The 12,383-nt window shown below is 40.6% G+C and overlaps 1 pseudogene; it reads right to left on the bottom strand.

Moving 5' to 3' along the window:
• Nucleotides 1–1,689: 1,689 nt before the first annotated feature.
• LOC131328388 (protein DETOXIFICATION 27-like) lies at nt 1,690–12,105 on the bottom strand (annotated as a pseudogene).
• Nucleotides 12,106–12,383: the final 278 nt, after the last annotated feature.

Below are 12,383 nucleotides of genomic sequence, written 5' to 3'. Positions count from 1 at the left end.
GATGAAGGAACCGGACACCAGGTTATGACTGGGGGATTCTTGACTGATAAATAGGCTTCATATGGATTCTTTGCATGAGTTTGTATGATTCAAATTCTAAGATGAATTATTTTCTTTAGATGGATGTTTAAATTAAGTGAATGGGCCCATGTTTCATCCTACGACATTGTTCTGAGATCTGGATCAAGTGCTTCACATATTCTGGTATACTCTCCCTCTATGTTGGCTCATGCTTCATTAAACTATATTTCCTAGAAGTTCCACTTAAACATGGTTACTTAGAATTTCTGTACTCACATAACAGCCAGGATTTTACCTAATAGAAATTAGTTGCTACCTCCCCTGTAGTCTTTTAGTATTATATGAACTACGGCAAAGAGCACCCTATGTGGTTAACATGGAGGAATATTCATAGTTTAACAAGTTACTAATTGTGTTGTTAGTGTTTTTTAAATGAAATACGGACTTGAAATAGACAGTGAAAGAAGGACTTGAATGCTAATTTTATTTGTATTTCAAGAAGTATATGGGTTTGCGAATATGGAGATGAAATTGGCAAGGTAGATGATGCGTGGTAGATGATGCATGTTGAAGGAAATTTTATTTGTTATGTTGTTGTCTGCATGGTGTAACCTAAGGCTACAAGCTGTTGTATTCTCTTGATCAAGTGGAATGGGCTGACTATTCTCCTTTGATGGATTAGTGGTTCTTTTATTTGTTGGATGATTGGCACAGTGCTCCTAATTCTGTCAAGCATAAGATGGAATGGAAACATGTGGCTTCCTGGTATGTACAAAGGGTTGGGACCTAGTTGCATCAAGATTATTCCTGCTGCTGGCATTTCTTTCATGTGCTACGAGGCGTGCAAGAAGATACTTGTTGAGGATGAAGATGATGTCTGAAACCCATTTCGAAAGGGTGGATATGGGAGTTTTATTTGTACTCATCACTGCTTCTTCCTTCGATTATTTAGGGTTCTTTCATTTTGCGAGCGAGTTTTGGAACTCAGAAGTAGAGTTTGGAACTTCAAATGTTGTCGGCATACTTTTCTTGGTTTATAAGATAACCAATTGGTTGGTCTATTTTGATTTCTTAGTGTAGCTGCTTAGGAATGTCAGAATGAATTTGGGAGTTTGGCAGACTATGAATTTAAATCTACTATGTTCTTCATATTTAGCACCTGGACATTACTCCAAGAAGGGTGGAATCAGTTAGGTTGGAAATTTGGAATAAAATACCTTTATCCTCTCAGTTTCTTGGTGTTTGAAATGCAGTTAAGAACCACCAGCTAGCACTAGTGGCAGGTTGCGGGGGTCCAGGGGGTCGCGCCCCCTGGCGGGGGCTCGAGGGCAGCGCCCCCGAAAGGTAAACGGTATACACAATCTGCTACTAACAAGACTGTGCCCATCCGACTCCCCCTTCTGCTAAACAGCGTAATTTGGGTATTGGCTTATACCACATAGGCCGTGTACCAAGGCTGAGTGAATCACGCCTACCACTGGCTTAATCACTTCAGGCAAGCCACACCAGGCCGCATGCCACCACTGGCCATGCCAAGTACCCAAATTGCATCCGCCAAGCAGATCATCATAGTGGGATCAAGGCCAGGCGATGTCAAGGCATAAGCCAAGTAAATCACCCCAGAGGCCATCCAAAAATTGATCCAAGGCCAAGCCGCGCACGACTGCCTTAGGCCGTAGCCTTACTGTTTATCTCATCACCGAACAGTGGCCATGTCGCGCACGACAGGCCATGGCCGAAGCCAAACAGGTTTTGCAAATGATCTCTTTGAACATCGAGCAATCTGCCAAATTACTTCATAAACGCAGACACCAGTGGGGTTAATCCATCAAGGAAACTAATCTGTCACCAAACTGTTCTTGCAACCCAAATGTAGTCCCAAACAGAATACGTTTTCTGGAAATCCGATTGTCGATCATAACGATCAAAATCTGTTTTAAGCTTGTTACCAAAAGTTTCAATCGGGAATCCAGAATACAAATTCTATTACATTTACACAAGAACTGAATTACAATAAAATGAAATTACAAAACCGAAATGAGAACCGAAATACTGAATATGAATTTCTGAACCGAAACCCGTGTTGCACACGGTGTCCTTAAAACAGATTCACCGCCTACCGGAGGGTGTTGAGGTTGCTCGGCGTCTGTCTCCCAGGATTGATCCGGCTCGGACCACGAACGTCGAAACACCACCGAAGAACGTCTTGGCGAACTAACTCAGCGTCTGTCTCTCTCTCACACTATATCAGAATGCTAGTGAATTCTTGGGTGAATTGGTGTAGAACTATGCTGTGAAATGCTCCTTTTATAGGCAGAGCATGACCCTAATAATTCTGTCAGCCTTCAATACGTGGAGTAAATGGCAGAATAAATGGGGGAAAAACCCCCACAATGAATAGAGGTAACCCCCACCATGAATATGAGGAAGTAAAGGCCCCCCAATCCATTCAAATTTCAATCCATTCAAATTTCCAACATATAGTACATAGTAAAAAACATTGAAGAAAGGAAAAATAATGTGGATATATATAAATGAGGAGAGTGCAAAACAAAATCGCTACCCTTCATTGATATGGAACGTCCTAGAGTTGTCAAGAAGCTACCAGAAATTCGATAGATACGTTACCTCTTTCTCCCAATCGCAAAATACTGTTATGATGGCCAATATTGTTGTTTGCGCAGCGGTGCCAAAAATCATACCACCCCAAATACCCTGTACATGTTAATTTAGCAGGTGGCGTAAAAGCCATTATGAATAATGAACCTATATTTTAAAACCATTTATCATAGTCAATCTCAATGGCCCATTTTTAAACAATATTGCTGGTAATTAATGCAACACATAAACTCTACTATTACTGCTCTGTTTTATTCCCATCCGTGATAGAATACAAGTATCTGAATTACATCAAACTAGACATAAGATCAAGCCCAACTAATAGTCCAATTATCAATCCTTGCTTTTAGTAAAGATTAATCTCTGACCTCCCATTTAAAAGTGTACACGAGTGATCTATTGAGCTAATCATGGCTGGTTTCTAGTTCTATTGTTGAATGATGAAACTTGCGCGCGACCAATAAATAAAGGTAATATTATAAGCCCAATTTTAGGAACTTTCGACAACATTTTAGGTATCTGTAACATCTGAATTATCAAAAAACTTTAGACAACATTTTTCAATAATTTCACACAAGTTGCTTCACTTATTGTTCAAAAAATTCGACACTGGCAAAAGAGTTTTTTTATTATGATTGAAATTCATGATAGTGAATACCAGTCTTTCCACACTTTAACAAAAAAAGGTTTTTATAACTGCAAGATATATCTTTTGAACTGTATAATTTCGTCTGCCCAATGTTTTTTTTAAAAAAAATCCAACACCCCTTATCTAATGTCGTTCTTAGGTCGATCGATCTCTTAGACCCAATTGCTCATGACTCATAATTGTACCTCTACAATACATCCAACGAAACCCAAATTCAAGTTAAGAATGAAATTAAAACGGCCCCAACATAGGAATCATAAATCCAATAGGACAGTCCCTGTAGCACATCCTGCAAGGCACATTTAAGCCGTTCACTTATGTTTTTAACGGTCGGACGTAAGAGTTTATTTTTAAATCCGAACTGTTGAAAGTACTTTTGGACAACTGCGATTGTGCCTTGCAGAATTCCCAGATCCAATCACATACCTTAACACCGAAGTTGAAGAATCTCCCAAGAAAAAGTCCCACGGGGATTCCAATAAGGTAGTAGCAACCTATATTTATATAAGCTATACACATGATTGCCAACCAGAACCCACGGCTACCCCTGTCAATTGAATATTTCGATCACACTTGTTAATTACTTAAAATTTGTCTAGAAAATCAAACTTTTTTTTTATTCTTTCATTTTAAAAAAAGGCATAGACTATAGAAAAAGTCGAATTTATATATTGTTCAGTAAATTATTATACCAGATAAAACGGATTGAACATTGTTGAAAAGGATGGTCAAGGCCAAGAGGTAAGAAAGCTTGCCAACTGCTTGGATGACATCGTGACTGGACGAGAAGATCATCGCAAGCTTGTGATGGAAGAGTATAATGAGGAGAGAGAAGAGTATGCCAATTGAGAGGGATTGACCCACGGACACCTTTGTTGCAAATTTTGCTCCCTTTCCATTTCCTGCTCCTAGCTCATTCGCAACTCTTACTCTGTTCACCACTACTCCGTATTATATATTGAGTGTAAAATTACACATGCATGTTATAAGACGTACATATTCTTAAAAGAAGACTGGTTCTAACAAAATAAGCAGATTCACGAAATTGTATTTGTGTGAAGGAAATTTATTTTCTTGCTCCACTTTTATACGCAGGCAATTCGCTTTGCAAAATCAGCATCCTTGTATGAAAGAAGATCCGGAAAGATCAACCAAAAGGTATAGTACTTTTGGGGTTAAGTGACAAAAAAAAGAGATGTTTTATTTTTTTTAAATGAAAGGGAAGTGTAAAATCATACCCCCAATTGTACATTCTATTAGTTTTCTTGATTGGTGAGCTTTTATTTTGAACAATAATAGACACTAACATGGTGCTACATGCTAATCTCAAGGAGTTAGCCTAGCTAGTGGTCAAGGTCTTAAGGTTTTGGGTTCAAAACCTCTCAAGTATTATCAGCTCATATGGGTCAATCTATACGGTACTTTGTTCCAGCTTTAATTGGGTTTTTCTCGAGTGAGCGGTGGAATATTGGATCCCGAATTTAGTCGATGAGCGCATAAGCTGGTCTAAAAACAATATAAGTTATCAAAAAAACATGGTGCTACATGTACATGGGATAATAATAGCATTAGCAACGAAATGGAAGGAACAAAAAAAAAAAGAAAAAAAAAGACAAGGGTGAGATCAAAGATCAGCATTTGGTAAAAATAGATTAGATTAGATTTAATACCCGATTGCTGCGAAGAAAGAAATAGGAATCATCATTTCCCAGGCATTCACATTCATGCTGCCAAAAACGTTTTCATAGGGCAAATGAAATAGGAGTAAAACACTAGCTAGGGAATTTAACAGTGATGCTACTAGTATAGATTTAATATCTGTACCAGCGCGTACAAATGTCTTTTTAGGCCTCTTTTGGATCTCAAAAAAATGATCGGAACCGTTAATTTTGTTTAAATTTTTTTGTCTATGGTTCTTGCAAAAAAGAAGCTCAATCCAGTATCGGTAAGGACGTTTACAAAACATCCAACTTTGTCATAGAATTCAGGCATAAATTTTAAAGCAAAGTTGGATATTTTGTAAATGCCTTTATCGATACTGGATTGAGCTTATTTTTTGCAAAGACCATAAACAAAGTATTTTAAACAAAATGAGCGGCTTTAATCATTTTTTTAAGACCCAAAACAGGCCCAAAAAGGAGTTTGTACGCACTGGTATAGATTTATGTATGTACCTGTATCATTTTTGGGAATTTAATAAATATTTGTCACGCAAGTAGTAATTAAATTTCTGAATTTGACGTAATGGAGGAAGACGTATGAGATTACTTACCACACCAGTAGGGCATCCAAAGCTAATGTGGAGTTCTTTAAATGTCCAGTCATCAGGACTAATATTCTATAATACCAATTCTCCAAGCTGCAGAATAATTTCCAGATCAATAGCATGAATCAATAATACAATCATTAAGTCTATCCCCACCGCTCAAAATTCACCGCTCCCCGACCGCTCTTAATTTCACTGTCCAAAAGTATTTTGGACGGTCCGAATTTTAAAAAGAGAATGTATATCTAATCCATTTTGTGGCAGCTTTCCTAATTTTGAGCCCAAATCCTTGGCAGTGCCTTCGTGGGAGACTTTGCTAAATTATCCAAAACCAAGGCATCATGCATTGGTTTTGTGGGTGCTTTCCATACTGGCATTAGTGATCAAATTGTTTACCTTTTGGAGCTTATCGAAAATATCAAGCACACAAAAATCATGGTGATCTGCGCCTATCGCATCATAACTTTTCGGTACACATTCATGCTGCGATAAATGGATCCCAAAGATAGATGTATTCCAAATCAAGTAACGTTCATTAACAGGATTTAAGCATGGCTGATGATTACAGCAAACTCTAACCTAGCAGAACCATATATATAGTCCCTTTTAAGCATCTTTCTTTTTTCCCCTGAAAGTTGTAATACTTAACAAAAACGTACAGAGAATAGAGGTGTCAAATGGGCACGGCATGGCCCGTTTAACTTCGTGCTAACCGTGCTTCGTGCCGTGCCGTGCCATGCCGGCCCGTTTACTGTATTTACTTAAATCGTGTCGTGCCATGCCGTGCCGTTTGTCAATCGTGTCGTGCCGTGCCGACCCATTTACTTAAATCGTGTCGTGCCGTGCCGTGCCATTTGCCAATCGTGTCGTGCCGGCCCGTTTCTGAAATCGTGTCGTGTCGTGCCGGCCCATTTTCTTAAATCATGTGGTGTCGTGCCGGCCCGTTTACTTAAATCATGTCGTGTCGTGTCGACCCGTGTTCTTAAATCATGTTGTGTTGTGCCGGCCCGTGTTCTTAAATCATGTCGTGTTGTGCCGTTTTCAATCGTGTCAAGATGTGCCGGCCCGTTTACTTAATCGTGTCGTGTCGGATTGGGCGGTGCTGTTTTAGTCTGCCCTAACATGTGTGGGTTGACTTAAAGCATAACTAATCTCGCATCAGACATGCAACCATTGTATACATTTGTTTTTTTGGCAAATTGGAAACTCAGCGACATTGGATAGGGATAGAGATCCTTGCATTCGCTGCATCCTCATAAAAAACAAGGGATGAGTGTGTGTGTGTGTGTGTGTTTGAGAGAGAGAGAGAGAGAGAGAGAGAAAGAGAGAGAGAGTGTGTGTGTGTGTGTGTGTGTTTGAGAGAGAGAGAGAGAGAGAGAGAGAGAGAGAGAGAGAGAGAGAGACGAAGTTGCTATTCAACTCAACTTCGATTGCCCCTTCTTTTTCCTTTTTTTTCTTTGAACGTCCCTTATTTTTCCTTGCTTTCCCAGCTTCCTACTTGATAAATCTTAGACAACTTTTCACTTGATAAATCTTAGACAACTTTTTGGTTAATATACAAGCGAGTTTGGTAAATAGCTCAATCAATCTGCACTTGCGCTTTCAATCCTTATTGTCGCACATTTGAATAGTTTGAGGTGTTTTCTTAAAGACGTTTTTACCGTTTTACGCTCATGCTAGTGCACGAGAATTATGTTAGGCAAAATGTCTACTCTCAGTCTCAGAATATCATAACTTCATAATCACTCTATAACTTGCTGAATGGTCACCGACACCGACTCACCGCTTGAACTGAAACGGAAACGACAATCGATCTAGGGTTTGAGTCACCGCCAGACCACTACCAGTCACCGTTGAGAGTGGAGAGAGTGAGAGAGACGAGAGTGAGAGAGAGAGTGAGAGACGTTGAGAGTGGAGAGACTAGAGAGTGAGAGAGACAGAGAGAGATTCAGACGTTGAAGTTAAGTCGAGAATTCCGAACGTTGTGATCCGAACGTTGAGAGTGAGAGAGTGAGATTGTGATTTGTGAGAGATTGAGAGATAGAGAGAGAATCAGAGACGTCTGCTAGGGCAACATCTCTTTCCCTTTTATGGGAACCCTATGATCATGTGCGTACGGGACACCAGTAATCCATATGAACCAATAATGAAAAAATCTCGTAAAGTCCTACGATGCATCACTCGAGGGCCGCTTGAGCTATTTTTGAAAAATCGGAACCGTCTAGATTTTACATTGGAGGGATTATATCATTCATGCCAAGAATTAATTAAATTTCTTATCGTTATGTACTTGATCGTACATAACAAAAATTTTGATAATAAGTAATTTACATCCCGATGAAGGAGCTTTTAAAACCCAATAGACCCAAAAATTGGTGAGTGTCATTAAAACACAGAGAATAACAAAATGAACGGTATGGATTGGCATAGTTGTTTTGTGATCATGTGGCCAACGTACATTAGACTATAGCAGAATACCTTGGTTCATAACTAATTAAGTTCAATGTATAAATTTGAAAGGTAGCTACAGACCTTTTTCCCGAATATTCAATCTAAACCTTTACGATTTAACGTCTTATCAAATTTATCATTCTCACCTGAATAGGTGATAATCGAATGTCGGATACCACATGATCGGAACACATTCGGTACTTTCAAAGGCATTAAAATCCTATAATGCACTACTTGAGGGCCGCCTAAGCTATTTTTTTTAAATCGGAACCATCTAACTTTTATGTGCGAGGGATTAGATCATTCATGCCAATAATCAAGTAAAATGCTTATCGCTACATACTTGATCGGAGGAAAAAAAATTCAATCAAACAATGAATCAGCGTGCCGATGAAAGAACTTTCAAAATCTGACGCACAAAAAAATTGGATCCCATGATTAAAACACTAAGCACAATAAAATGAACGCATTGAATGGTGTAGACACCCCGATCTGACTTCCCGATCGTTTTACTTTGTTCTTCGGTTTCTTGATTCCCCGATGATGAATCAGGTCGAAAATAGTCCCGAGAACTTGGAATGGCTTGAGTTTGGCATGTGAGGAACCCATCCTTAGCCCTAAAACCCTTGAATCAGAACCTGGACCTTGGGTTTAAATGTCGCGCGACACACTGGGATCCTCGCGCGATGGTCCATTTGCCAGGTGGTGGTCAAAGTCAAAGCTTTGACCATTGACCCTCGCGGGGTTGGTTGTATCCTCGCGCGATGCTCTCACTGTCGCGCGCGATGGTCAACACCTGTCGTTTTCACCCGGATTGCGTGGTGGTCAGGGGGCTACAAGCCTATGTGACCCCGTTTTCGTCGGCTGAACAGCGTTCTGGGGGCTCCCCTTGCACCACCTCACCCCCCATTCTCCCATCACCTTTGCTACCCCACTTCTCCACCAAGCAATTGTAACCAGCATTGCTGGCTGGTTACAAGGCCTTGGCTAGCCACCAACTAACCTTTCCTTCTATAAATACCCCCCCCCCCCCCCATGCTTCATTGCAAAGGGTTACAAAAATTCTCTCTAAGAAAGAAGAAGTAAAAGCTCAAGCACAAACACTTCACACCACACTCTCTCCTACATAGTCACCTCCTAAGCCTCATCACCTCATTTAAGCCATCTCCAAGGAACTCAAGCAAAGGTATAATATCTTTCTGCTTACTGTTCGAACTCCTGAGGGGGGCTGGCAGGGTCAAGGCTGGTAATCGATATCAGCTCTGGCCCTAAAGCTAGCAGGATTTCAAGAGCCGTTGCCTGGGACACCCTCGCGCGATGGTCCCATACACTTGCGCGACAGTTCTGTCTGCGTGAGATTGGACCACGTGGGGAAGGGACCCTGGCCCTTAAGTTTATTGTTGTGTTCATAGTCTTTTAAAAGTCTTTTAAGGAGTTTTAGCTCACTGCTTTGCAAGTTTGCATGTTAAAAATCATCGTTTCAACCTAACTCATAACTCCTTTTGGTTCGGAATGCCCTTGGGATGCTCTTGAACATGTCTCAGAGCCCCAAGTATGCAAAGCAATTCCTGGAAGTCCAGTCTGAACAATCGCGCGCCTATGTCACTCTGTCGGGCGATGGTTCTTTGTTTTCTAGGGGCTGCCCTTGCATGAGCAGCTTGGCCTTGGCCTTTGTTTAGATACCCCCACTGTTTAGGGGTTGTGCTTTCAAAATATTCTATCTACTTGCTGTAATATTGTTTACTTTCAAGTGCTTATAAACTGCTTGGTTTGCACCTGGGTGAGCACTGGTCCTTCCAGAGCCCAGAAGGGGATAAAATCCAAAACATTGCTGGAACCTCAACACTCGCGCGAGTGTATGGTAGTGTCGCGTGATGGTTGGCTTGCATGTAGATGGGTTCACGCATGCAAGCTGACTGTTTGTTCTTGCCAAAATCATACACGGCACTGTTTTGATGAACGACTGATGTTTTGAATTTTATTCCATTTATTGTATGTCATCTCACTAATCCATGTCATATCTTATCATATCCCGCAAATTGTTACAGTTTTAAAATCCCCGATTAACTGTTCCCCTACCCTAATTGGCTAAAAATTGATTAATCAAACAGAATCGCAAACAAACATTTTCGCAAATGCCTAAGTAGAGACCGATCTCCGGATTGGGCGAGAGGGGTGCCATAAAACCCTTCCCCTTTCGTAACCTGGCTCCCGAACCCAGATATGGTTATGACGGACTGGTTCCTTAACTTTTTCAAATCAAACAGCGTGGCAAGTGCTTCGAAATACGGTTCCTTGGGTGTCGGACCTTCAAACCCGAGTGGCGACTCTGTATTTTGCGAGCGCTTGCTTCCCCGCTCGCGCTCCCTCGATCTGGGCTCTTGCATTTTGGAATCCGGAAATTCCAAAAGGGCACGCTGCCCACAAATGGTATCGATTGTCATGATTGTGTGGCTACTACTTGATAGTCTCGTTTTTATATAATAGAGCTATATATTATATACTAAATTTTCAATTCTATAACACAAGTTAATTAATTGGTGACATGGTGGTTTGTTTGTGTACGAAAGAACCTAGGGACTTAGGTTCAAGTCCTAATCCAGCTAATCTCTTTTGTTTTGTTTTTTCCCCTTATTACTACTATGTATTTTTTTTCTTATTTTTTGTTCGAGATTTTTTTTCTTATTTCTCGATAAATCTGATTATGAGGTAAATAATATACGACTCTTGCACATTTCCTTTCGTATTAAATTGCTTTTGAACCATAAAATATTTTGATAAGTTTTTTTAATTTTACTTGTTATCTTGTAATGTTAAATTTACAAACCAATGGTCCAATTGTCCAAAAGCCTATTCACTAACAAAAACAAAAAAAAAAAATTTTACCAAATAAAATTTGATAACTTTTTAAAGGTAAAAAAAATATTTTTTTAAGAATTTTTTTTAAAATTAAATTAAAGGTAAACAAATATTTTTTACCGAATAGAAATTGTTTATATGTTTTAAATCAAAAAAATGCCATTTGGTTCTCTCACTTTTTTTTTTCGTGCCTCCTACCGTTTCCTTCCGTGCCCGTGTCGTTCCGTGTCGTGCCCGTGCCCGTGCCCGGCTAGAACCGTGCCGTGCCGTGCCGTTCCTGTCCACTTTTTGTGCCCGTGCTCATGTCGTGCCAGTCTACGACCGTGTCGTGCCGTGCCGTGCCAAGCCAACTTTCGTGCCGTGCCCCAGGCCCACTAAGACCGTGTCGTGTCGTGCCGTGCCAGGCCAAGACCGTGCCTGTGACGTGCCATGCCGCCCCGTGCCCGTGCCGTGCCGGCACGGCCCATTTGACACCTCAAACAGAGAAGGAGAGAGTGCATCATACTAAGACCCCGTTCCAGAAACCTTCTTAAAAAATAAGCAGCTTATTTCACATTTTCAAACTCAAAAATAATGTAAATGAAAAATAAATTTTTAATTTTTTTTGCATCGTATAAAAGATCTCAATGAGATCTTTCAAACAAGATCCATAGTGTATATTTTTAGATTTCAATAAACCCTTCATTTTTGAGCTTGAAATTGCCTTCTTAAAAAATAATGGCTTTTTTCCGTTTCCGGAACGGAAAAGGCCTTCACTGAAAACCCGGTTCAAGTCTCCGGACAACCGCCGCAGAGAACGTAGCCAAACATGCCCACCACCATAATCCACCACGAAATATCCATGGCAACCGCAATCCCCACCTCCCCGAGCCGAAACTTGTACATAAACAGCCAACTAGTAGCCACGTGAACCCCGAGGGTCACCATCGTGACCCATGCGTAGACCCCGGGCTTCAGCTGGGCCTGCAAGAACTTGAAGGCCGGCAACACGAACGCGAAGCTCATGTGTTCTGGTATGGACCATACGGCCACGAGCCCACTTTGGACGGCCACGTCGTGGGGTTGGCCCAATAGCTTCAGAATCGGGGTTGTGAAAATGTAGATGGGCAGTAAGAGGCAACAGCATAAGAGAAGCACAATGCACGATCGTTGCAGGTGTATTCCCAACATGTGGTAGCTCTTAGCCCCGAAAGCCTGCCCACATAATGTATCCAATGCACTTGACATCCTTGTCTGCATGACCAAACATAGTTTTAGAGAGAGAGAGAGAGAGAGAGAGAGTAAATGACACAAAAGATTTGTACACACATAAAGTCTATTTTCTCGGGACTAAAAAAATGGTTTTGTAGGCCTTGTTCAGTTGCAGGGAAATGATGAGAAAAAAAAATAACTTTTCCATAATTTTCTGTATTTTTAGGTACCAAAAAAGTCATGGGACAAATAACTTCAATTTTTTCATTTCAAAGACAGTTTCCAGCAAAATTGATCCAGGCAAAATGAAGAAATTTAAGTTTTCTT

The sequence above is a fragment of the Rhododendron vialii genome, chromosome 6a (assembly GCF_030253575.1).
Source record: "Rhododendron vialii isolate Sample 1 chromosome 6a, ASM3025357v1".
Taxonomy (NCBI): domain Eukaryota; kingdom Viridiplantae; phylum Streptophyta; class Magnoliopsida; order Ericales; family Ericaceae; genus Rhododendron; species Rhododendron vialii.
This window is presented reverse-complemented; position numbering and strand designations above follow the sequence as displayed.